Source organism: Scyliorhinus torazame, chromosome 13 (genome assembly GCF_047496885.1).
Source record: "Scyliorhinus torazame isolate Kashiwa2021f chromosome 13, sScyTor2.1, whole genome shotgun sequence".
Classification (NCBI taxonomy): Eukaryota; Metazoa; Chordata; class Chondrichthyes; order Carcharhiniformes; family Scyliorhinidae; genus Scyliorhinus; species Scyliorhinus torazame.
The window spans coordinates 137,063,715-137,087,912 of NC_092719.1; the positions used below are offsets into that span (position 1 = coordinate 137,063,715).

At 45.5% G+C, this 24,198-nt stretch overlaps 1 protein-coding gene across 11 annotated transcripts in view; it reads left to right on the plus strand.

The window, feature by feature from the left end:
* Nucleotides 1-24,198, plus strand: part of chl1b (cell adhesion molecule L1-like b) — a 1,336,546-nt gene that overhangs the window by 376,016 nt on the left and 936,332 nt on the right. The window contains exon 1 of one of the 11 annotated variants that reach the window (XM_072472188.1): nt 16,431-16,619. The exons of the other annotated variants lie outside the window; for them this stretch is intronic. The gene's annotated coding sequence lies outside the window, so the exon portion shown is untranslated. Of the gene's footprint in view, nt 1-16,430; nt 16,620-24,198 lie in introns of those variants that run through there. 11 annotated transcript variants of the gene reach the window in all.

A 24,198-nucleotide genomic window follows, 5' to 3' on the forward strand; every position in this document is an offset into this window, starting at 1 on the left:
CAGTGACCCAGGGCTGGGATTCGAATCCGGGTCCTCAGCGCCGCAGTCCCAGTGCTAACCACTGTGCCACATGCCGCCCCCACAGGAACATTATTAATCAAAGGTGGAAAATCAATTTACATAAGAGATATCAGAAAATGGAAGATGTAGGTCACAGAATCACAGAATTGTTGCAATGCAGAAGGAGGATTTGGCCCATCATGTCTGCACCGGCTCTCCAAGCGAATATCATGATTTTGTGCCATTCTTCCGCCTTTTCTCCGTACTCCTCCACATTGTTTCTCTTCAAGGAATCATCTAATGCCCCCTTGAATGCCTTGATCGAAGCTCTCTGAACGATACTTCCAGGCAGTGCATTCCAGACCTGAACCACTGGCGTTCATGTTTTTTTCCCACATCACATTTGCTTCTTTTGCAAATCATTTTAAATTTGTACCCTCTTGTTCTTGATCCTTTTATGAGTGGGTGAGTTACTCCCTATCTATTCTGTCCAGCTCTTTTGTGATTTTGAATATCACTGTCAAATCTTCTCTTAGTCGCCTTCTCTCCAAGAAGAACCGTCCCAGCCTCCACAATCAATGGTCATAGCTGAAGTTTCTTATCCCTGGTTAAAAGGAAAGATTCTAAAGGTGAAGAGAGTGGCAGAAAGGCTTCAGGAGAAAACTGCGAGACGAGGCTGTGGACAGCTGAAGGCAAGGTCACCAATGGTGGCGATATGAAGATCAGAAATGGACTCCTTCCCATTTGGACTGCAAAGATTCTGATGCAGCTTCATATGGTTGCCAAGGAAAGGGATGGGGTTTGTGGCAAGAGAATAGTGTGTGTGGTGGGGACAGAAGATAATGTTCTTTGGTTGATCCAATATTTTGTTGGAGAACATGCCTGCTCATCCAGGATTGCTTGTCAGTCGCATTCCTTCATTCATGTTAGTGTTTGTAGTTCTCTGGCTTTATTTCTAAAGTTTACATATTCTCAGTGTTCCTTTGTATAAGAAACTATCATAATAAACTAGCACATTGCCTCAAGCCTGGTCTGCCATTCAGTAAGATGCCTGTAACCCTTAACTCACCTCTAGTTCAATGACTCAGCCCACAGATCCCAAGGGGTGGAGTATTCCAGAAATACGTGACCCTCTTAGAGAAGAAATTCCTTTCTTATTTCTGACTTAAATGGGAGACACCTTGTTAAACTTTACTTCCCTAATTCTAGTTTATCCTACCAGGGAAAACATTCTCTCAGCATCTACCCTGTCAAGCCACCTCAGAATCATACATGTTTCAATAAAATTATGCTTATTATAAACTCCATTGAGTACAGGCTCAATCTGCTCAACCTTTCCTCATAAGACAACCTTTCCTCACAGGAACCAGCCGAGTGAACTTTTTCTGCAGGGCCCCATTGCAGGTATATCCCCCTATAAATAGAGACCACACAGTAAGCCTTACTCTGGGTGTGGTCTCTCCAATACCCTGTAAAGTTGGAGGAAGACTGATTGTTTTTATGCGCCAGTCTCCGTGCAATAAGGTTAAATTCCATTTGCTTCCTAATTACTTGCTGCAACTGCGTGCTAACATTTCATGCTTCATGTATGAGGACATCCAGATTGCTTTGTGTACAACAAAATGCATGTTCAAAGACCTCCTATTTCCTTTGTTCCCATTATTAATTCTCCAGTCTCATCCTTTAAGGCCCAATGCTTTCTTTTGTGATTCCTTCCCAATAGAGAATTATTAAATTATTGTTGGCAATTATTAAATATCCCCTTAAATGTCTGCCTTACTGAACTACCAGCCAGCCATTTAATCTATTTTCCTAGTCTGTTTTAGCCATCTCTGACAATTAATTTTGTAATTGTCTTTATTTAGGTTTAAGACACTGGGCGGGTTTTACCGACCACCCCGCTGCCGTCTTTTTCAGCAGCAAAGGTGGCCCGCCAGTGGGATTTACCGGTCGATGCCGTTGTCAACGGGATTTCCCGTTGTGGGACCGGAATTTCTTGCCAGCGTAAACAGCTCATAAATCCCACCCATTAGTTACAGACCCTACATTCTGAATCGTCCAACTGAATGTGAAATTTTACCATTTTGCTAGACTATCCTTTACTATGAGGTGGAGATGCTGGCGTTGGACTGGGGTGAGCACAGTAAGAAGTCTTACAACACCAGGTTAAAGTCCAACAGGTTTGTTTCGATGTCACTAGCTTTCGGAGTGCTGCTCCTTCCTCAGGTGAATGAAGAGGTATGTTCCAGAAACATATATATATATAGACAGATTCAAAGATGCCAGACAATGCTTGGAATGCGAGCTATAGCAGGTGATTAAATCTTTACAGATCCAGAGATGGGGTAACCCCAGGTTAAAGAGGTGTGAATTGTGTCAAGCCAGGACAGTTGGTAGGATTTTGCAGGCCAGATGGTTGGGGATGAATGTAATGCGACATGAATCCCAGGTCCCGGTTGAGGCCGCACTCATGTGTGCGGAACTTGGCTATAAGCTTCTGCTCGGCGATTCTGCGTTGTCGCCGTCCTGATGGCCTACAGACGTTGAAAGATGCCCTCGTGCGAACAGGATATGGCGCTCCACTCATCGATCGACAGTTCCAACGCGCCACAGCAAAAGACCGCACCGACCTCCTCAGAAGACAAACATGGGACACAACTGACAGAGTACCCTTTGTCGCCCAGTACTTTCCCGGAGCGGAGAAACTACAACATCTTCTTCACAGCCTTCAACACGTCATCAATGAAGATGAACATCTTGCCAAGGTCATCCCCACACCCCTACTACTTGCCTTCAAACAAACGCGTAACCTCAAACAAACCATTGTTTGCAGCAAACTACCCAGCCTTCAGAACAGTGATCACGACACCACACAACCCTGCCATGGCAATCTCTGCAAGACATGCCAGATCATCGACATGGAGACCACCATTACACGTGAGAACACCATCCATCAGGTACGCGGTACATACTTGTGCGACTCGGCCAACGTTGTCTACCTCCTACGCTGCAGGAAAGGATGTCCCGAAGCGTGGTACATTGGCAAGACCATGCAGACGCTGCGACAACGAATGAACGGACATCACGTGACAATCACCATGCAGGAATGTTCCCTTCCAGTCGGGGAACACTTCAGCAGTCAAGGGCATTCAGCCTCTGATCTCCGGGTAAGCGTTCTCCAAGGCGGCCTTCAGGACGAGCGACAACGCAGAATTGCCGAGCAGAAGCTTATAGCCAAGTTCCACACACATGAGTGCGGCCTCAACCGGGACCTGGGATTCATGTCGCATTACATTCATCCCCCACCATCTAGCCTGCAAAATCCGACCAACTGTCCTGGCTTGACACAATTCACACCTCTTTAACCTGGGGTTACCCCATCTCTGGATCTGTAAAGATTTAATCACCTGCTAATGCTCGCATTCCAAGCATTGTCTGGCATCTTTGAATCTGTCTATATATATATATATATATATGTTTCTGGAACATACCTCTTCATTCACCTGAGGAAGGAGCAGCACTCCGAAAGCTAGTGACATCGAAACAAACCTGTTGGACTTTAACCTGGTGTTGTAAGACTTCTTACTTTACTATGAGAGCATTGATCAATCATGCCTGATTGCACATTACCAGGTCTAAAATAGCCTCTTCGCCTGGTTGGTTCCACAATGTATTGTTCGAAGAAACAGTCCCAAATGAACTTGTCCTCAACATTTACTTTTGCCAATTTGATTTTTCTCATCTACATGAAGATTAAAACTATTTGCTGGTGTTGCCTTATTTTGTACACTCTGTCCCTTTCTGATAATTGGTTATTATTGCCAATATCGCTACCTTGCTTTGTCCTTTCTCTTTAACTTTCCAAATTTCTGCTCAACTGAATCGTTCTCTCCAACTATTTAGTTATCTATTACTGTAGTGCCTTTCTTTTACATTCTTTGTTGTAGCCACAAAGAGAAGGAATCAGAGGTGGCACACTTTGAGTTCATATATCATATAGGGACTGGTTTAGCACAGGGCTAAAGAGATGGCTTTTAAAGCAGAACAAGGCAGCCAGCAGCACGATTCAATTCCTGTACCAGCCTCCCCGAACAGGTGCCGGAATGTGGCGACTAGGGGCCTTTCACAGTAACTTCATTTGAAGCCTACTTGTGACAATAAGCGTTTTTCATTTTCATAGTACAAGAGGCTAATTACAAGATGCTGCTCAAACGGGGTACAATGGTGAACTCCACAAAAGCCCGTGAAAGGCTACGATGTTGTCCCTGCATAACACGTGACATTACACCAGCCAGCGGTATTACTCTGACGCACAATGCTTTCGATGCACAATGCTTTCTTACATGTCCCCACTACTTCTTGATTTACATTCTTTCCTGTAGTATAGTTATTGTTAGAACCGATAGCCTGCTCCCATCAGTAACTTATTTCCCTTCCTATTTCTTATCTCTATCCAAATTGATTCCACATGTTGATCTTCTGAGCCAAGCCCATTTCTCAGTACTGTATTGATCTCAGTCTTTCGCAACAAAGCCACCCCACCCTGTTTTCCTTTCTGTTCATCCTTTAAAATGCTAAGTACCCCTGAATATTCAGTTTTCAGCCTTAGTCACCTTGCAACCATGTCACTGTAATGGCTAACAGATCATACCCATTTATTTTAATTCATCCACCTTGTTATGAATGCTGTGGGAATTTAGATAAACATTTTGACTTTACACCACTTTTCCCTACCTTGATCCTATTTGCTGGTGTAGCCTTACGTTTGTACACTCTGCCTTTCCTATGACTCTGGTTATTATTGCCAATATCTTGAACTTGCTTAGTCCATTCTCTTTAAGTTTCCAAATTTTCCCTCACCTGAATCCTTATATATATAGCCCTTGTTATTTGATTCACTGGGAAGCCAGTTCCAGCAAGGTTTGAATGAAATCCACCCCAACGGAACAACTGCGTCTTTATCCATCACATTTTTCTAATTATTTTCTTCAGTATCTCTCCTTGCTCCTTCAGTCTCTGGTCCCACCCCTTCTGTCTCTGACTCCACCATTTCTGTCTCGGACCCTGCCCCTTCCGACTCTGCTCCCTACCCCTTCTGATACTACTCCCTGCCCCTTCTGACCCTGCTCCCCACCCTTCTGACACTGCTCCCCATCCCTTCCGACCCTACTCCCCCCTCCTTCCAACCTTGCTGCCTGCCCCTTCTGACCCTGCCCTCCGTTCCTTCCGACTTTGTAGCCCGCTCCTTCCACTCATGTCCTCGACTCCTGCTGACCCTACTCTCGGCCCCTTCCAACTCTGTTCCCGTTTCTTCTGATCCTGCCTCTGCCCCTTCTGACCCTGCCCTCTGCCCCTTCTGACCCTGCCTTTCGCCCCTTCCAACTCTGCCCTCCGCCCGTTCCTATCCTGCTCTCCCCCTTCCGACCCCTCTGCACCTTCCGTCTTTGCTCCCTGCGCCCATTCCGCCCCTCCCACTTGCTCCTTTCATCTCTCCCCCAACCTTTCTGCTTCCCCCTGCTGATCCATCTTACCCACTGCCTTTATTTTTATTTTCACATATACTACACCTATCCTGTGCTCCTTTCATTCGGTGTGCAAAATGGCCGCTTTGGCTTTTCACCAGTGCTCTATCCAGCATCAACAAAGTCACTTCTCTTATGTTTTCGTGTTTTGCTCTCTGACTTCACTCTGATCGCAAAATAAATGAGGATTGGGGAATAACATTACAGTGATATTTCCCATGACCCATTTTAAATGTCATCCTCCAAATGAGACAGTGCATGTTACAAATTAAATGAATGAATCGATCGTAAGTTTATAGATAATTAAAAAGCATGTCTGGTGCAAAGTTTACTTCCCTTCAACCCATTATTGGGTTCATAGTTTATGTTGGCAAGTATCATATGGGTCTATTTCCCATAAAACTGAGAACCCCCATTTTTTATTTATATTGTATACACGTTCTGGAGTGTCTACAATTCTGCTTACTTGAGGCTTTCATTGAGACGTTCTGTTTCATTTCACGGCCTTTTCTGGTTTGGTGGCTCATTGTACTCAGAAGCTGGAACAGATTGTCAACACCGATATGCTACTCAAGAGATAGATTTGCACTGTGATGTTGAAGAGATGAGAAAGGGATGATTGAAGATACTATTTAATTCAGGTGCATTGCCAGGAAACCACAAAGGCTGAGAGATAGGTATAAGGTATGGCTTTGAATTCCAGTTCATCCTCTATAACCACTTAAAGGTGGTAAATGGAAGCAATTCAAGAGGCACCAAAGATTTAACCTGGCAACAATACACTGAAGCAAACTTCAGCCCGCTTCAGCTGCTTATTGTAGAATAAACTTAGTTTACTTCACCAAAAGTAGATTGCAGTATCAATGTTCATTAAATACTTTCTTGACATGTTGCCAAATTTACTTGTGACAAGCTCGCATTACCTCGCAAATGCTCTCTTCCTTCCAACAGGACAGGCAGATTTACACAATAAAGATGTGACAGCTTTGTTCAATCCCAATTTTAATTTTGAAGCAGTTTTCCCTCACAGTAGTTTCACATCTGTTCCACAAGTTAACAATGTCCTCTATGATCTGGAATCACTTGACATTTCAATAATCTGCCATTTACTTTGGTGTAACATCAAACACGGATCATCGGTCTCACAGGCTAAAGCAACTGACGTACTTATTTCAAATTACGTGGAAAAAGAAAGTAAACAATTTCAGTAATACAACAGTGCAATGATAAAGTGTAGTTACGGTGGACGTTTTTTAAAAGTTAATTATCGGTTCTATTAACCGCGCAATGGTTTTGAAAATGTCCTTCAGTGTTAATGGCCTCCAAATGGGTAAATACTGCTTGGCATTCTCATCTTGCATCTTTTGTGATACAAAATGGATTTTGAAACATAATCTATGAAACACAGCTTGACCATGATTGAGTCTGCCCTCCTAACTCAGTCTCAGAATTCAGAATAAACCTCGAGAGCAGCACAGAAAGATCAATTTTAAAATCTTGAATATATTTATTGCGAAGTGATGGTCAACAAAACACGATTAGCCGAGGGTATTGTTTATGGATTCTTGAAGAATTTTCCTGAACACATGCATGTGACAACAACAACTTAAATCCCACAGCTTGTACACCCTTGGGCGCTTTACGTGGGAGGGAAGGTCTGTTTAACATACTGCAGCAATTAATGGAGATTGAGAGATGATCAAGCTCATAGTGAAAATACAGGATCTCGGGAGACTTTTAAAGGTAGGGAGATTAGAGAGCAAGATCAAGGAAGATCCAGATAATTTGCCTGTGTAGAGATTACCATTTAACAATCACTTAACATGTTCCATGTGGCAATTTTGTTTAGTTTACTAACCTTTCTGCTTGTCCAGTCTTTTTTGTGAATTATTCCTTGCCCTCTCATTCCCGCTTTCTCACTTTGTTGATGCTTGCCTCTCTGAATTTACACTTTTTTGTGATTCCTTCTCCGTTATGCCATTTCCACTCTTTTGTTTTTGATTTTGCATTTTTTCTATGTCTTCTGTGGTGGAAGTTATGGCTGGAACTTGGTGGGTCAATCCAGACACGACCACAGTGGTAAAAGGTAGGGGTAGGAATCTGGCCAAGGTGCAGTGGAGCAATGGAAAGCAATGTGAAACAGGTGGCTTTCAAATTAGTTTGCCCTCTATCTGACCCTCCTGTCCTTCATTGAATATCTTCCACTTTCATTATGCAAGCTACCCTCCTACTGTGCCAAATGGCTGTCTCTTCCTTTTGTCCAATGCTTTGACGCAACCATAATGTGATATACCCTGACTGATCTGATCACCTGTTCTGTACCTTGCTCCTTGTGCCCGTCTCATGTTCACAAATCACTAGACCCCTTTCCCAATGCTGACTCTGGGGATTCAGCCGACAATCTCAGATTCTGGGACCACCTCATTGTGTTCCCCTTAGCCCACCTTCCTCTCTAACTTAACATATTTTGTGTCATTTGATACATTCAAATAACTCTTAGTCAACATAGGAGTGACTATTTATTATGCAAGATAATAAAAGGATCTTTTGAATGACTTTGTGCAAAGGAATGGGAGAGCAGTTGGGTGATTGTTGTACAAAGTACATAATTGCTATTGATTGTAGATTCCATTCCCATTTTCTAAAGGGCTCCCACAGAAATGATGACTTAATTAAATTGTCTTTTGTGTCACTTTTGGAAGTCATATGTATGCAAAGGGTTCCTTTGAAGATTACTTGGCACATACATAAAGTCACCTCCAAGATTCCCTGTTCACCGTTGCTGTGGTAGGTTGAACAATTGAGACAACTCTTGTCTGATGCTGTGAATTCTATCTTTTCGGTCAATGTGAGTTAAGATTATCAAATTACTTGTAATAACATTATAAATGAACTATGGAAGCATCCTTTTTATCCATCGTGTGAAGATCTGTGTGTAATGGGATTGTGTTTTGGATGGTGTACATGCACTGATATTCTTTAACACAAAGTCGTGAGGAAGATCTTTTTATTATCTTGTTTTGTTTTTGTAGTCACTTAGGGGTTGGTGCCATTAAAAAGTAGAATTGGCAGCAATTATTTAAGAATGTCAAATAACCCATACAGCTAATTGTAGTTTCACCGATATATTTTTATTGTCTTCAAATGAACAACGGCTTGCATTTACTCGGTGCCTTTGAAGTCGCCAAGAACAGTTGGAGGAGTGAAATGTTTGAAAATCCTCTTTGGGTTCATGGTTCAGGTTTATTTGAAGATACAAAGCCACAAAATCATTTAAAGTCTGTGTTATTTGAACAAACTAAGCTAGTGGCTGAAAATGCTTTGTTTTTTTTAAAGGGAAGAGAACAACTTAAACAAGAATCAATTTTAAAGGAACATTTGATGTGCAGCTGGTGCTAAAAGTAAAATTTTCAGAGCACCGTATTGGCCACAAGTACAATTTGAAGTCATACTTCAACATCTTTTCCCACCGTGTAACTTTTGTTAAATTTGCTGACAGTCAAATAAAGTGAGTGCAAAATACGCTTTGAAATATGGCATTTATTCCAGTGAACAAACATTTATAAGAAAGGATTTCAAACAGATTCAATTGCTGAGCCATTCTTTGTGTTACACAATGAATAGCATTCAAGAAAAATTAAAATGAACATCACTGGATGCAGCATGGCCGTGCTCTTGATGAAACAGGGATATGATGCCCCCTAATATTAGCAGCAAACATGCCACCTTGTTGAAGAACAGACTGGTATCATTCCTTCCCCAGCGACATGACTTCTATCCCTCTCAATCACTGATGCCAACCACTTGAGAGTTTGTGTGTGCATGGCTCTTTTCAGCCTTCAAACAGAACATTAAAGCTTTTTCCCTGCCAGCTGCACTACAGTGTTATTGTTGTGTTTTGTTTTTATCTTCTCTGTTTCTTGAGTCATTATGTGGCTGCAATAAATTAAGTTTGGTTATCAGAAGGATGGCTAACAGTCATTTTTTTTCCCTCCATTTCTTTCTCCTAAGCCCTGGGCTGAATTCTCTGCCATCGGGATTCTCCATTTTTCCGGAAGCCCGGGGGTTTCCCGAAGGCATGGGGCTGCCCCACAATGGGAAAGGTCTCTAGTGCAGTGGGACAGAGAAATCCTCTTGTTTCCACATTTCCTTTTCTCTTTCCCAGTGGTGTGTTATTATCATCACTTACACACCATTAATGCAGAGGACTAAGGGAGGGAGTGGGTCGAAAGGAAGAGAGTTTTCAAACCAATTGGGGCCGCTCCACAATCGGCAAATATGATGCCCCCCTCCCTTCCTTCCCTCCCTTTAATCACGAGGTTAAAAAAAACAGGTTTCCTGCTTGCACTCTGCTTCCAATGGCAAGGACAACATATTATCAGGATTTGTTAACTTCGTAACAAGCCTAATTTACCCTTAATTGTTCATTTAAACATGGTGGGTTGGTGCCAAAATCAGCAGCACACTCACTTCCCGTTTGATGAAGGTGAGCTCAGGGATGGCCGCGAAGATAGTGAGATGGGTGACCACCCCATTTTATGGGCTGCCCCTATTTTCCGTTCCTACATAACTGCGGCCCCTCCCCCACCATCTCTCTCCCCACCCCCCCCTCCCCTCACTCCACAGGAGGGCTGCTGGGGGCACATAGAATTTGGCTCATTTGTGGACTTGGATGGTGTTATAGAGGCGGAGAAAGGTGGCTTTTGTGATGCAGAACATATGGGACAGGGAATTCTGCTTGGGTGAAAACGCATCCGGAAGTTGTGAACAATCAGCTTCAGTCAGAGAGTGTTGCTGGAAAGGGAATGAAGGATGTTGTGAGAGTATTGTATTTGTAGTAAAGGTGAAGAGGTGGCTCATAGTCCATAGAACCATAGAAGAACCATAGAATACCTGCAGTGCACAAGGAAGCCATTTGGTCCATCGAGTCCACACCAACCCTCTGAAAGAGCATCCTACCAAGGCCCACTCCCCCCGCTATCCCCATAATCCCACCTAACCTGCACATTGTCGCACACTGAGGGCAAATTTAGCATGGCCAATCCACCTAACTGGCACATTTTTGCACTCACGGGGCTGGATTCTCTCATCCTCGAGCCGCCTGCATCTTGGTGGCCTTCCGTTCACTGGCCGCTTGACTGTATCTTCTCGCTGCTTGTCAATGGGAGTTGTATCGTAACCCCCCGACGCTGTCAGGAACCCCACGGGCATAGGTGCGCTACTGGCAGGAAAAGTGAATCGCAACGACCAGAGAATTCCAGCCACAGTTTTTCACTGGAGGCAATAGTGACTCATCCAGAACTGGAGGACTGATAAGAAAGTTGCCAACGGAATCATTGTCGGGATTGAGAGACATAGGGTAGGGTTCCCCCTCCTCCTCCCCATCCCAGCATGTTTTCCACCGGCAGAGGTGATCACCATTGGTCGCCTGTGGGATTTCCAGTCTCCCTGATGTCGATGGCATTTTGTGTGGCTCGCCCAACCCACTGCCAGGGAAGCCACCACAGAAGGGGGGGTGGGGTGGGGAGGGGGGCAGTGGGGTCACCTTCGGTGGGACTAGAAGATCCCATTGGCAGAAAGGGCTGGAAAATCCTGCCAGTAGTGGCGAGCTAGATTTATGAACCATCTGCAGGAATGTAGAACCTGGCTGGAATTCTCAGGTCATCGGGATTCTCTTTTCCCACTGGCAGAGTGATGCACTAAGCGTCAAGAACCACAAAGACATGTGAGACTTTTACCAAGGCTTTAATACACTACATATTACCCGACACAGACGACCCCAGACAAAATGGGCCAGGTCTCAGAAGCGGGGTCTTATACCTACTCCCGGGGGAGTGGCCAAGGCGGAGCTCTCCGTGGCCAGGTCAGGTTACATACAGGTGACCGAACCTCTACAGAGCTACAGTACAATGCACAGTACAATACACAGGATTACAGGGCCATGTTACACACAACTATTATATAACTATGTACAATGCTATGGAAGTACAGTGGTGTATCACCACATTCACCCCTTGTTTAGAAGGAAGTCCGGGGTGAAAATATGGAGTAGCAAACACAGTGAACAAACAGGGAGTAACGAACAGAGTCCATCAGGAGGTTCCGTGTCATCAGAGGTCGAGACGAACGATGGGTTTGGTCGATCTCTTTGAACGTCGGAGCTGCGGCGCTGAGGTAGTGTCCGGCGGTATCCGTGCGGTCGGTGGTGCTGGGTCGCGAGGCGGCATGACGTCCCCCACCGCTTCGGCTGGCTCGAGGCGAGACTGCGGGATGACAGCGGCTGGCACGGAGTAGTAACAGGCCGAGGGATCGACGGGGGCAGAGAGAGAGCGGTATGGAGGTTGCGGGGCGGGGGCGGCAGAGGCCCCAGAGGGGGCCAGGTCCTTGATGGAGACGATCTCCTCACGCCTGTCGGGGTACGCTATGTACGCGTACTGTGGGTTGGCGTGAAGGAGACGGACTCTCTCCACCAGGGGCTCCGCCTTAGAGGTCTGCACGTGCTTGCGGAGCAGGACGTACACAAAAGGGACCGGATGGAGTGGAGTGCGGCAGGGAGGGCCTCCTGCCAACGGGAGACTGGTAGGCCTTTGGACTTGAGGGCTAGCAGCACGGCCTTCCAAACTGTTGAGTTCTCCCTCTCCACCTGTCCGTTCCCCCGGGAGTTGTAACTGGTCGTCCTGCTCGAGGCAACGCCCCTGGCGAGCAGGTACCGACGCAGCTCCTCACTCATGAAGGAGGAGCCCCGGTCACTGTGAATGTAATTGGGATAACCGAACAGCATGAAGAGGTCGTGCAACGCTTTGATGACGGTGGCGGAGGTCGTGTCGGGGCAGGGAATGGCGAAGGGGAACCGCGAGTACTCGTCGATGACATTGAGGAAGTACGTGTTGCGGTTGTGGGTGGGGAGGGGCCCTTTGAAGTCAATGCTGAGACGTTCAAAGGGGCGGGTAGCCTTAATTAGGTGCGCCTTGTCTGGCTTGTAGAATTGCGGCTTGCACTCCGCACAGACTTGGCAGTCCCTAGTCATGGCCTTGACCACCTCGACTGAGAAGGGCAGGATGTGGCCCTTGGTGTAGTGGTAGAACCGCCTGACGCCCGGGTGACAGAGGTCATTATGTAGTGCCCGCAGTCGGTCATCCTGTGCGTTGGCACAAGTACTACGGGACAGGGCATCAGGAGGACCATTGAGCTTACCTGGCCGGTATAAGATACTATAATTGTAGGTGGAGAGTTCGATCCTCCACCGTAATATCTTATCATTTTTGATTTTACCTCGTTGTTTGTTGTCGAACATGAACGCAACTGATCGTTGGTCAGTAACGAGGGTAAATGGTTTTCTGACCAGGTAGTGCCTCCAGTGCCGGACGGCTTCCACTATGGCCTGTGCCTCCTTCTCAACAGAGGAGTGGCGGATCTCGGGGCCTTGGAGTGTGCGGGAAAAGAAGGCGATGGGCCTGCCCGCCTGGTTGAGGGTGGCACCCAGGGCAAAGTCGGAGGCATCGCTCTCAACTTGGAATGGTGCAGACTCGTCTACCGCATGCATGGCGGCTTTGGCAATAGCGGTTTTTAGGAGGTGAAAGGCCTGGCAGGCCTCGGGTGGGAGGGGGAATGAGGTGGAACGGAGGAGGGGTCGGGCCTTGTCAGCGTACTCGGGCACCCACTGGGCATAGTAGGCAAAGAACCTGAGGCATCGCCTCAGTTCTTTGGGGCAGGTGGGAATGGGGAGTTCGAGAAGGGGGCGCAGACGGTCGGGATCGGGGCCGAGGACACCGTTCTCCACCACGTAGCCGAGTATGGCGAGACGGGTGGTGTCGAAAACACATTTTGCCTCTTTGTACATAAGATTGAGGCGTTTGGCAGTTTGGAGGAATTTAGTGAGGTTGATGTCATGGTCCTGCTGGTTGTGGCCGCAGATGGTGACGTTGTCCAGATACGGGAAGGTAGCCCACAGTCTGTTCTGGTCCACCATTCGGTCCATCTCCCGTTGGAAGACCGAGACTCCATTGGTGACGCCAAAGGGTACCCTAAGAGTGGTAGAGGCGGCCGTCCGCCTCGAAGGCCGTGAAGTTACGGTCCTCTGGGCGGATAGGGAGCTGGTGGTAGGCGGATTTCAAGTCTATGGTGGAGAACACCCGGTACTGTGCAATCCGGTTGACCATGTCAGATATGCGGGGGAGGGGATACGCATCAAGCAGCGTGTACCGGTTGATGGTCTGACTGTAGTCAATGACCCTGCGGTATTTCTCGCTAGACTTGACTACCACCACTTGGGCTCGCCAGGGGCTGGTGCTGTGAGCAATGATCATTTCCGAGAGAAGGCGCTTAATCTCCGCTCGAATGAATTGGCGGTCCCTGAAACTGTAACGCCGACTTTTAGTAGCCACGGGCTTGCAGTCGAGGGTGAGATTAGCAAACAGTGAAGGGGGGGGGGTGTTACAGGGCCACGTTACAATGCAAGGTGAGGCTGCGCAGGTGGCATTGGAAGCCCAGGCCGAGGATCGCGGCAGCGCAGAGGTGAGGGAGGACCATGAATTTGAAATCCTGGAACACCGTGCCGTTCACTGAGAGGGTGACAACGCAGAAGCCCGAAACCTCGGCCGACTGGGAGTTGGAGGCCATGGAAATATGCCTGCGCGTGGGTAGTACCTTGAGGGAGCAGCGGCGCACGGTGTCCGGGTGGAGGAATCTCTCCGTGCTGTCGAAGAGGCAGGTAACAGTGAAACAATTTACCTGAACCTCCATGGTGGATCTGGCGAGCTGATGCGGTCGGTCCTGGTTGAGGATGATGGATGCGATGGTGGAGCTGTGGAGAAGGGTGCCGGATCCAGGGAGCGGCCTGCGGAAGAAGGTGGCAGCACCCAGGCATCGTAGGCTTCTGTTGGAGGCCAGGTTGCTGTCGTTGGCTACATCTCAGTTGTTTGCAGCATTTTGGTCGAGTGCGCAGGTCCGAAAGTGACGATCGGCGGCGGGGCGGGCCCGGAAGCGACGATCGGCGGCGGACCGGAAGTGAAGGAAGCCAGGCCGGGGATAATCAAAGATGGCGGCGCCCCTGAGTAGCAGGCCGCGGTGTTGGACCCCGAGGCAGCGGTGGAGCGGCAGACGTTTGCAAAATGGCCTTTCTTGCCACAGGCTGAACAGGTAGCATCTATAGCAGGGCAGCGTTTCCTGGGGTGTTTTGCCTGGCCACAAAAGTAACACTGGGGCCCAGGCATTATTTTTACTGCTGGTGTGGCTGGGTGGGCCGTGACTTACAGGGGTTGTTGCTGGGAGGTAGCAGCCATGTAGGGAACGTGGGCAGGCGCATAGGAAGTTTGGGCAGGCGTGTGGGACGCATTATTGTCATAGTTTGCCTGTTGGGCCTCTGCCATAGTGACTGCCGTGTCCAGAGTCAGGGTAGTTTGTGCCAGTAGGAGTTGGCGAATTAGGGCGGAAGCGATGCCGGCGACAAAGGCATCGAGCGCCAGGGCCTCAGTGTTCTGCTCAGTGGATACTGCTGGCGCGTTGCAGGTGAGCGCGAGGGCACGGAGGCCCAGAACAAACACGGATAGGGGTCCACCCGGCTGCTGGTGCCGGGAGGCGAGGCGGTGGCGGGCATAAATAGAATTAACAGTCTGTGCATACCGGCTTTTGAGCTTCACGATGGCATCGGCGTAGGTCGTTGTTCCCGTGATGAGGTCGAAAAGCCCGTAGTCGAGCCGTGAGCACAGGAGGTTGAGTCGGTCAGCGTCCGTTTTGGCGAAGGCGGAGGATGCTTCCAGGTAGGCCTCGAAACACCGGAGCCAGCAGTTGAAAAGGTGATCCGCGCGTGGAGCGTGGGGGTCGAGCGAGAGCTTGTCGGGTTTCAGAGCAGCCTCCATTATAATTGTAGTGTATTAAATTGATGCACTAAGCGTCAAGAACCACAAAGACATGTGAGACTTTAACCAAGGCTTTAATACACTACATAGGAAGCTTACCCGACACAGACGACCCCAGACAAAATGGGCCAGGTCTCAGAAGCGGGGTCTTATACCTACTCCCGGGGGAGTGGCCAAGGCGGAGCTCTCCGTGGCCAGGTCAGGTTACATACAGGTGACCAAACCTCTACAGAGCTACAGTACAATACACAGTACAATACACAGGATTACAGGGCCATGTTACACACAACTATTATATAACTATGTCCAATGCTCGGGAAGTACAGTGGTGTATCACCACACAGAGCACCTCCGCCCGCTGGTTTCCCGGCGACATGGGGTGTCTAGAATGTGAAATTCCATTGACAAGCAGCGGATAAAAATAATGGCATACCGCCAGGAAACACACGGCTGGCGGAATGTAGAATCACCCTCAACATTAAGTTAATGTTGCTAAGTGGCAGAATGTAAATGGGAATGAGTTGGGGGCTGAAGACTGATCCTTGGGGGATTCTAGAGCTAATGACAGTGAGGTAAGAAGCAATTCTCCCACTATGATTGGATACTTACGAGTGGAGGTTTTCCACTCAGCTGGAAAATAGAGAGGAGGCACTGGAAGAAGATGGCATGATTGACCATGTAATATGCTGCAGAAAGGTCAAGAAGGACCAGTGGAGATAGTGTACTATAGTCACAGACACGTAGGATGTTATTTGATTCGGTCTGTTGTTCCAGAGTAGTGCGGCGGTGGGGGTTGGGGTGGAGGGGGGGCACACAACTCATTTTCTTCATTTCCAACAAATATAGTTGAGTGTCTTGCCAAATATTGCAAAAAGTCCATTTAGTTTACACAAAATAAGCTTCGACTGGTAACTCAAAGGTTAATCTTGCACACTACGCCCATCTGTAACGTCTGCCCAATTGCAGATTCTTAGCCTGTGTGGCAACACCCATTTTCCAACATAAAATGAGTTCACTCATCGGGAAATGTTTATTTCTCACTCAGAAGAATGAAACACGATTGCAGAGCTTAGCCCAACTTTCAGATGGATTTTACATTGGTGGAACTATAAATTGCAACACATCTTCAGAGGAGATGAATGGCAGGAGGAAGGAGACAATCTCAGTCTGTGTGAATCTCCTGGTCTTTTTATCTGGTTGTGTACAGATGGAGGAAAATTGATTTTACAGCAGTCTTAAGGTAAATATTTATTAAGTATACCTTGCACTCTTAAATATCTATTCTTGGTTGGCGTACCTGCTCTATCTATGTGTATGCAGAGGCTTCAGTGCAAGAATTAAGGTCATCACTATTAGCTGTTACTGCTTGAAGGTGTGTAGGAATGAGCAAACACTCATGGTGGTGTCTGGGCAGGCCCACATTCAAATTGCTTTGATATGTATGTCACTGTTTTCCTTTGCTTTATTCCACACATTTCACTAATTTCTCCACAGGTCCACCAACTACCTCATGTCAAAAACCTCTAGCTCACAAGAAATATCCCCCTCAGTGGCCCTCTAGCATTCTGCTAAGATAAATAAAGCCCACCCAACCTATTTTCCGTGTCGTAAACCATCAGTGTCTCCCACACCCAGTGTGTTTGAGAATAGAAACTCGGGGAAATGCAGTAAACTAACCTGCATCCCATCACCACCTCATGTTAAACGAGTATTGCTAATCCAATACTTGGAAAGGGGAAGAGCTTTATTCTTACATTGGGGTATCTTAATAAGAGCCTGCTTCGAGTCACAATTCAGTTTTGCAAAAGACATTAGTTGTGTTCACATGATCTGCAACATTTTTCTGTTACCTTCAACATATTTGATCTGTTGAAGCATTTTAACAAGCCACGTGGGAAATTTAGTCTTTTCAACAACATTTCTAAATTTGTGAAAAAAACATTTCCAATTAAGGGGCAATTTAGCATGGCCAATCCACCAACCCTGCACATCTTTGGGTTGTGAGGATGAGCCCCACACAGACCCAGGCAGACACGGGGAGTATGTGTAAACTTCACATGGACAGTGACTGAGCGGGATTGAATCCAGGTCCGTGGCGTCGTGAGGCAGCACTGCTAACCACTGTGCAACCGTGCCGCCCTAACATTTCCAAAATTTGTTTTAAAAATAAATTTACCAAGTTAAGTTTTACATCTTCTCTGTTCAATGTTAGAAAACAAAGTAAAAATGCTACATAAAATAATTTGTGCAACAAGTGGAATAGAATGCAGGATTATCCAATTCTAGATGAGTTAAAAACTTCAGAACGTTTAAAATTAGCCTTCTGAAGTGGCGATAAACAACAAGATGAAGAATTTCCTTTTTCTGTTCCAAGAATTTCAAATTGATTCTGCATGGGAGCGGCAGAATGGTAGGTTGGCTAGATATTTGCTTTCGGTGCTCTAATAAATATTTGCGGTAGTTGTCGGTGATGTATGAAATGTACGAGAATGTTCATGTTCATTCAGATTTTATCAAATGAGGCTTGTATATAACCCGCAATTTGAGGGTGTTGAAATTGCTTGATAAGCATTTGCAGGGATGTCATTCTAATTATCTGTTGCCTGCTTACAATTCCAATTATGATGAAGGACATGGCACAAAAACATTACATATATTCACTTTGTCTTATTGGGAATCGTTTAATAAGAGCTGTCGGAGATTTCATGACTCAGTAAAGGATAGAAGCACACAGCAGAGTACATTTTGAATGAAGGACCGAAACTCTTGATTATAGTGTGATTGCTGCAAAAGCCTATAATCTGTTAAACCCCATACACAACTGGAAACAGAAAAATTAATAGTTGGGTTGCTTCACTTACATAGGGACGTTCCACAGCTTGAGGCAGTTCAAGTTGCAACAACAGTAAATTTGGCATCATAAACAAGTGCATACTGTGCCTTCCACTTGTGCTGCGCTTCTCTTTGTGTTACCCGGCATTCCCACGAGTGCATTTCCATTATAGGAGTTCAACTGTTAAATCGTGCCCATAAACAGCCTTGCTTTGAAAAAGGTTAAATTCAAGCATTTTCTTTCAGCTGACATGGTGATTGCTGTTTTTGCATAGCTGAAGGTTAGAAAAATAAGGAACCTTTGTGACAAATCCATTCCAGAAATGAAACTTCTTGAGTTAAAACTGTTTGCAACATTTAAAATGTATTAAAATAGTACACCAGCAAAACGTTTATTTCCCAAACTTTATAGCTAATGTTAACATTTCCACATGCGTGTGTTTGTAACAGAACTGTTCTGTTGAATGGGATGTTTCGTTAAACCCTTCTGTTAAAACTTCTTAAATTGCTTGCTGACCGATGCTGTGGAGCTGGAATAACAAGTTGAACATATTTTGTAATTGAAAGGATTAAAAAACTTTTAGATTAATTTCATTGATGCATGCGTTGCACCCATTGTCACAAACAGGAAGCACACATTTCACAGTAGAGCAGACCTAAATGCTGAAATTGACTCAAAACATAAACCCTGTTCTCTCTCTCCACATGTGCTGCTGGACCTGCTGAGTTTTTGCTGTATTTTCTGCTTGTTTTAAAATGTTTTGAAACCAATTCAATTTTAACTAGGACAGCCTGTGTTAACTGGTCACTGCAAATCACTCACTTCTGACCTCTGCTGATCAGATAATACAATGATGTGGAGATGCTAGTGTTGGACGGGGTGAGCACAGTAAGAAGTCTTACTACACCAGATTAATGTCCAACAGGTTTATTTCGAATCACTAGCTTTCGGAGCACTGCTCCTTCCTCAGGTGAAGAAAGAAGAAGGAACAGTGCTCTGAAAGCTAGTGATTCGAAACAAACTTGTTGGACTTTAACCTGGAGTTGTAAGACTTCTTACAGATACTACAAATCACAGAATAGATTAATACATATCAAGTATCAGATTAACAGTTATTCAGTGATTAATAAGCGCCCAAAGGCGAATTATGTGACACCACGTGCTATGATTTTGTAAACAGTTGTCTCAAGCCAGAAAATAACATATGTCTGATTTGCAGTAAATGTGATTTTACCCAAGTTGTTTGTGTATAACAGGCAGCACCATGAAGCACGTGCAGCCTCATTTAAAATCCACTTCTACAGTCGGGGACATTGAATTCTGTATCTATTGGATTGTAACAACCGTGTGCACAGCAGAAGTGAATTTTAAATGAGGCCGCACATGCTCAATAATAGGCTGGGATTCTCTGTTCCCCATAGTTAAGACCGGGAATCCCATTTGGGCGGAGAATCTTGAGTTGGCCCAAAAATGGGATTGGCCATTAACAGGCTGGAAGCCTGAATCTCCACCTCCCCATTATGCTCCACCATCCATCCCCAGCCGGCTGGCACACGGGCATGATTTGGTGCAAGTATTTACAAACAAGGAGGTAAGCACCATTTTCAATGACTTTGGGCTTGCTGGGGCGTGTATGGGACCAACTTGGTGGCAAGGATGTGGACTTGCGGTGTCCCCCTCGGGATCGGGGTGCCGTGCCCGAACCCCCATTACTGCTGTAAAAGACGAGCAACTCACCGCTTAAGTATTACTTACAGGCTCCTGACTGTTTAAAAGGTTGACTGCTGCCAGTATCCTGGAAATCCTCTGAGGTCTCCTGGTCATGTAGATATCCATATACCTTATCAATCTGGAAACCCTCATGTATCAGCAGTCTAGTCAAGGGGGTGGGCATAGCCATGCTCAATCGCCGGACCACCAGGTGTTGGGACACCTCATTGGACTCCTTAGATGCAGAGCTCCACAGCAGGGGAAACTGGGAATTAACAAAGCTGGCCCCAAACAAAGGACGCATGCACCAGTGGCTGCTGGAACCCTCCCTTGCACACTGTTCCTCTCACAGCTTGATTTGTGAGACTATCTGCCAACCCACTCCTCAGGAATAAAAGAATGACTAGGGTAAGAGTGGGGCCAGTCAAGGACAGTAGTGGGAAGTTATGTGTGGAGTCCGAGGAGATAGGAGAGGTGCTAAATGAATATTTTTTGTCAGTATTCACACAGGAAAAAGACAATGTTGTCGAGGAGAATACTGAGATTCAGGCTACTAGACTAGAAGGGCTTGAGGTTCTTAAGGAGGAGGAGTTAGCAATTCTGGAAAGTGTGAAAATAGATAAGTCCCCTGGGCCGGATGGGATTTATCCGAGGATTCTATGGGAAGCTAGGGAGGAGATTGCTGAGCCTTTGGCTTTGATCTTTATGTCATCATTGTCTACAGGAATAGTACCAGAAGACTGGAGGATAGCAAATGTTGTCCCCTTGTTCAAGAAGAGGAGTAGAGACAACCCCGGTAACTATAGACCAGTGAGCCTTACTTCTGTTGTGGGCAAAGTCTTGGAAAGGTTGATAAGAGATAGGATGTACAATCATCTGGAAAGGAATAATTTAATAAGACATAGTCAACACGGTTTTATGAGGGGTAGGTCGTGCCGCACAAACCTTATTCAGTTCTTTGAGAAGGTGACCAAACAGGTGGACGAGGGTAAAGCAGTTGATGTGGTGTATCTGGATTTCAGTAAAGTGTTTGATAAGGTTCCCCACGGTAGGCTATTGCAAAAAATACAGAGGCATGGAATTCAGGGTGATTTAGCAGTTTGGATCAGAAATTGGCTAACTGGAAGAAGGCAAAGGGTGGTGGTTGATGGGAAATGTTCAGCCTGGAGTCCAGTTACTAGTGGTGTACCACAAGGATCTGTTTTGCGGCCACTGCTGTTTGTCATTTTTATAAATGACCTGGAGGATGGCGTGGAAGGGTGGGTGAGTAAATTTGCAGATGACACTAAAGTCGGTGGAGTTGTGGACAGTGTGGAAGGATGTAACACGTTACAGAGGGACATAGATAAGCTGCAGAGCTGGGCTGAGAGGTGGCAAATGGACTTTAATGCAGAAAAATATGAGGTAATTCATTTTGGAAGGAATAACAGGAAGACAGAGTACTGGGCAAATGGTAAGATTCTTGGTAGTGTGGATGAGCAGAGAGATCTTGGTGTCCATGTACATAGATCCCTGAAGGTTGCCACCCAGGTTGAGAGGGTTGTTAAGAAGGCATACGGTGTGTTGGCTTTTATTGGTAGAGGGATTGAGTTTTGGAGTCATGAGGTCATGTTGCAGCTGTACAGAACTCTGGTGCAGCCGCATTTGGAGTATTGCATGCAGTTCTGGTCGCCGCATTCTCGGAAGGATGTGGAAGCATTGGAAAGGGTGCAGAGGAGATTTAGCAGGATGTTGCCTGGTCTGGAGGGCAGATCGTATGAGGGAAGGCTGAGGCACTTGAGGTTATTTTCTTTAGAAAGAAGAAGATTAAGAGGTGACTTAATTGAGGCATACAAGATGATCAGAGGATTAGATCGGGTGGACAGTGAAAGCTTTTTTCCTTGGATGGTGATGTCGAGCACGAGGGGACATAGCTTTAAATTGAGGGGGGATAGATATAGGACAGATATCAGAGGTAGGTTCTTTACTCAGAGAGTAGTAAGGGCGTGGAATGCCCTGCCTGTAACAGTAGCGGACTCGCCAACATTAAGGGCATTTAAATGGTAATTGGATAAACATATGGATGATAAGGGAATAGTGTAGATGGGCTTTAGAGTGGTTTCAAAGGTCGGCGCAACATCGAGGGCCAAGGGGCCTGTACTGCGCTGTAATGTTCTATGTTCTATGTTCTAAGTTCAGGATCAGGCAATTTCTCCAGGGACTGTCTATATTCTTGTTGATTCCCAGCCAATGCAACCATTGTTGTGCTCTTCTTCTACATTTCTCAATGCCTTGATGTACTTCGTGGATTTGTGCGAGAATGTCTTGTCTAAGACATGATGGAATTACAATGTTCAATAGAAAGTTGTCTATTGTTTTCAGGTCTTTTCTGATGTTGCGAAAGTTTGCACATTTCCCTTTAGGCCAGTCAGTAAGAAGATATTGCATCACTTGCTGAAGTGCCGTATCTCGTAGAGTTTCTGCCTTGATTATTTGTAGTTTGGCATCTGTGGCAGGTAGCATTGTTGTGATGAAATTGGCTTGTGCTTCAATACTGAGTACAATGTCAATAACTTTGTTATCCTCGTGCATTGTGGCTCTGGATAACGTATCTGCAAGGACTAAATTTTTTCCTGGTGTATATATGAATTCAAAGTGATATCGACACAGCTTCACCATCATGCGTTGAAGTCTCGGTGGCATGTCATTTAGATCTTTCTTGATTATATTGACCAGCAGATGGTGACCTGTTTCTCCGAAGAAGTGTGGCAGTCCATAGACATAGTAGCGAAATTTGGTGATGCCTGTCAAGAGACCTAGGCACTCTTTTTCAATTTGAGCATATTTTGCTCAGTTTGCGGCATGGAGTGAGATGTGTATGCAACAGGCTTCCACGAATTTTCGTCTGCTTTTTGTAGCAGAACTGCATCAATACCATTTTGACTTGCATCTGTTGATATTTTGGTGACTCGAGTTGAGTCTAAGAATGCTAGAACTGGTGCAGTGATTAATGATGACTTAAGATCTCGCTTCATGTTGTGGAGTCCAGATGAATGCAACATTTTTCTTTATCAGGTTTCTTAATTCAGTTGTCCGACTTGATAAGTTCGGAATGAATTTCCCCATAAAGCTGACATCCCCGAGCATTCTCGATAGGGCTTTCTAGTCCTTTGGTGTTGGTTTTTGACCAACAGCTTAGACTTTTGATTGGTCAGGTTGCACTTCATCTTTTGAGATGACATCTCCCCAAAATGTTAATTTTTGAATGCCAAATTGGCATTTTTCTTTGACTCCATAGGAGTCAATCTTGGTGTGAATATTGAGTAGTCTCTTATAGTGTTCTTCCTGTGTATTGGACTCTATGATGGCATTGTCCACATACACGCATACACCTGGAATGCCTTCAATGGTTGTCTCCATGGCTCGGTGAAATATTTCAGATGCTGAAATGATGCCAAAGGGTAGTCTATTAAAGCAATATTGACCATAAGGGGTGTTGAAAGTGTAGAGTCGTGTACTCTTCTCATTCAGACAAAGTTGCCAAAATCCCTTAGATGAGTCAAGTTTGGTGAAGAATTTGGCAATGGGCATTTCCGCTGTAATTTCTTCACGTTTTGTAATCTGATAATGTTCCCTTTTTATATTATCATTTAAGTCCTTGGGGTCTATACAGATTCTGAGGTCGCCATTTGGATCTGTAATTTTTGATATGATGCCATTCTGCTGCATCCTATCTAGTTCTTCATTCAGTCATTCTATCACAGGTGCTGGTACTCATCTGGGAGCATGACTGACTGGTTCAGTATTCTCTTTGAGCTTGATTCCGTAGGTAAATGGTAATGTCCTCCAATAGCAACCTTTAGTTGGTATTTCATTGCCATTGTAGTCTGTTAATCCACAATGTGTCTTTTTATATTTTGGACGGGTTGCTACTTTGCCCAAATCCGATTCTGTTATCAGATTAGCATGTGCACCAGTGTCCAAGTTAAACTGTATCTCTAACCCATTTAAGATCAATGTTTCTATCCAATCATTATTTCTATCGGATAGTTGCCTGTTTGGTTTGTCAGTAGTATTGTTTCCATTTGTTTTAGTGATTGCTTCCATTATGAAGTTGTCCAGTGAAGTCGGCATCGTGAGATCAATTTTTGATTTTAAAATTTTTTCTTCTTCTTCCTTGTTTTGTATAGTGTTAACATTTTTATGCTGTTGAAATGCCTTTTAAATTGATTCTGGTTTGTTGTGTTAAAGGGAGCAGGCTCATAGATTGGGAGTGCTGTCATGCTAGGCAGTCTCA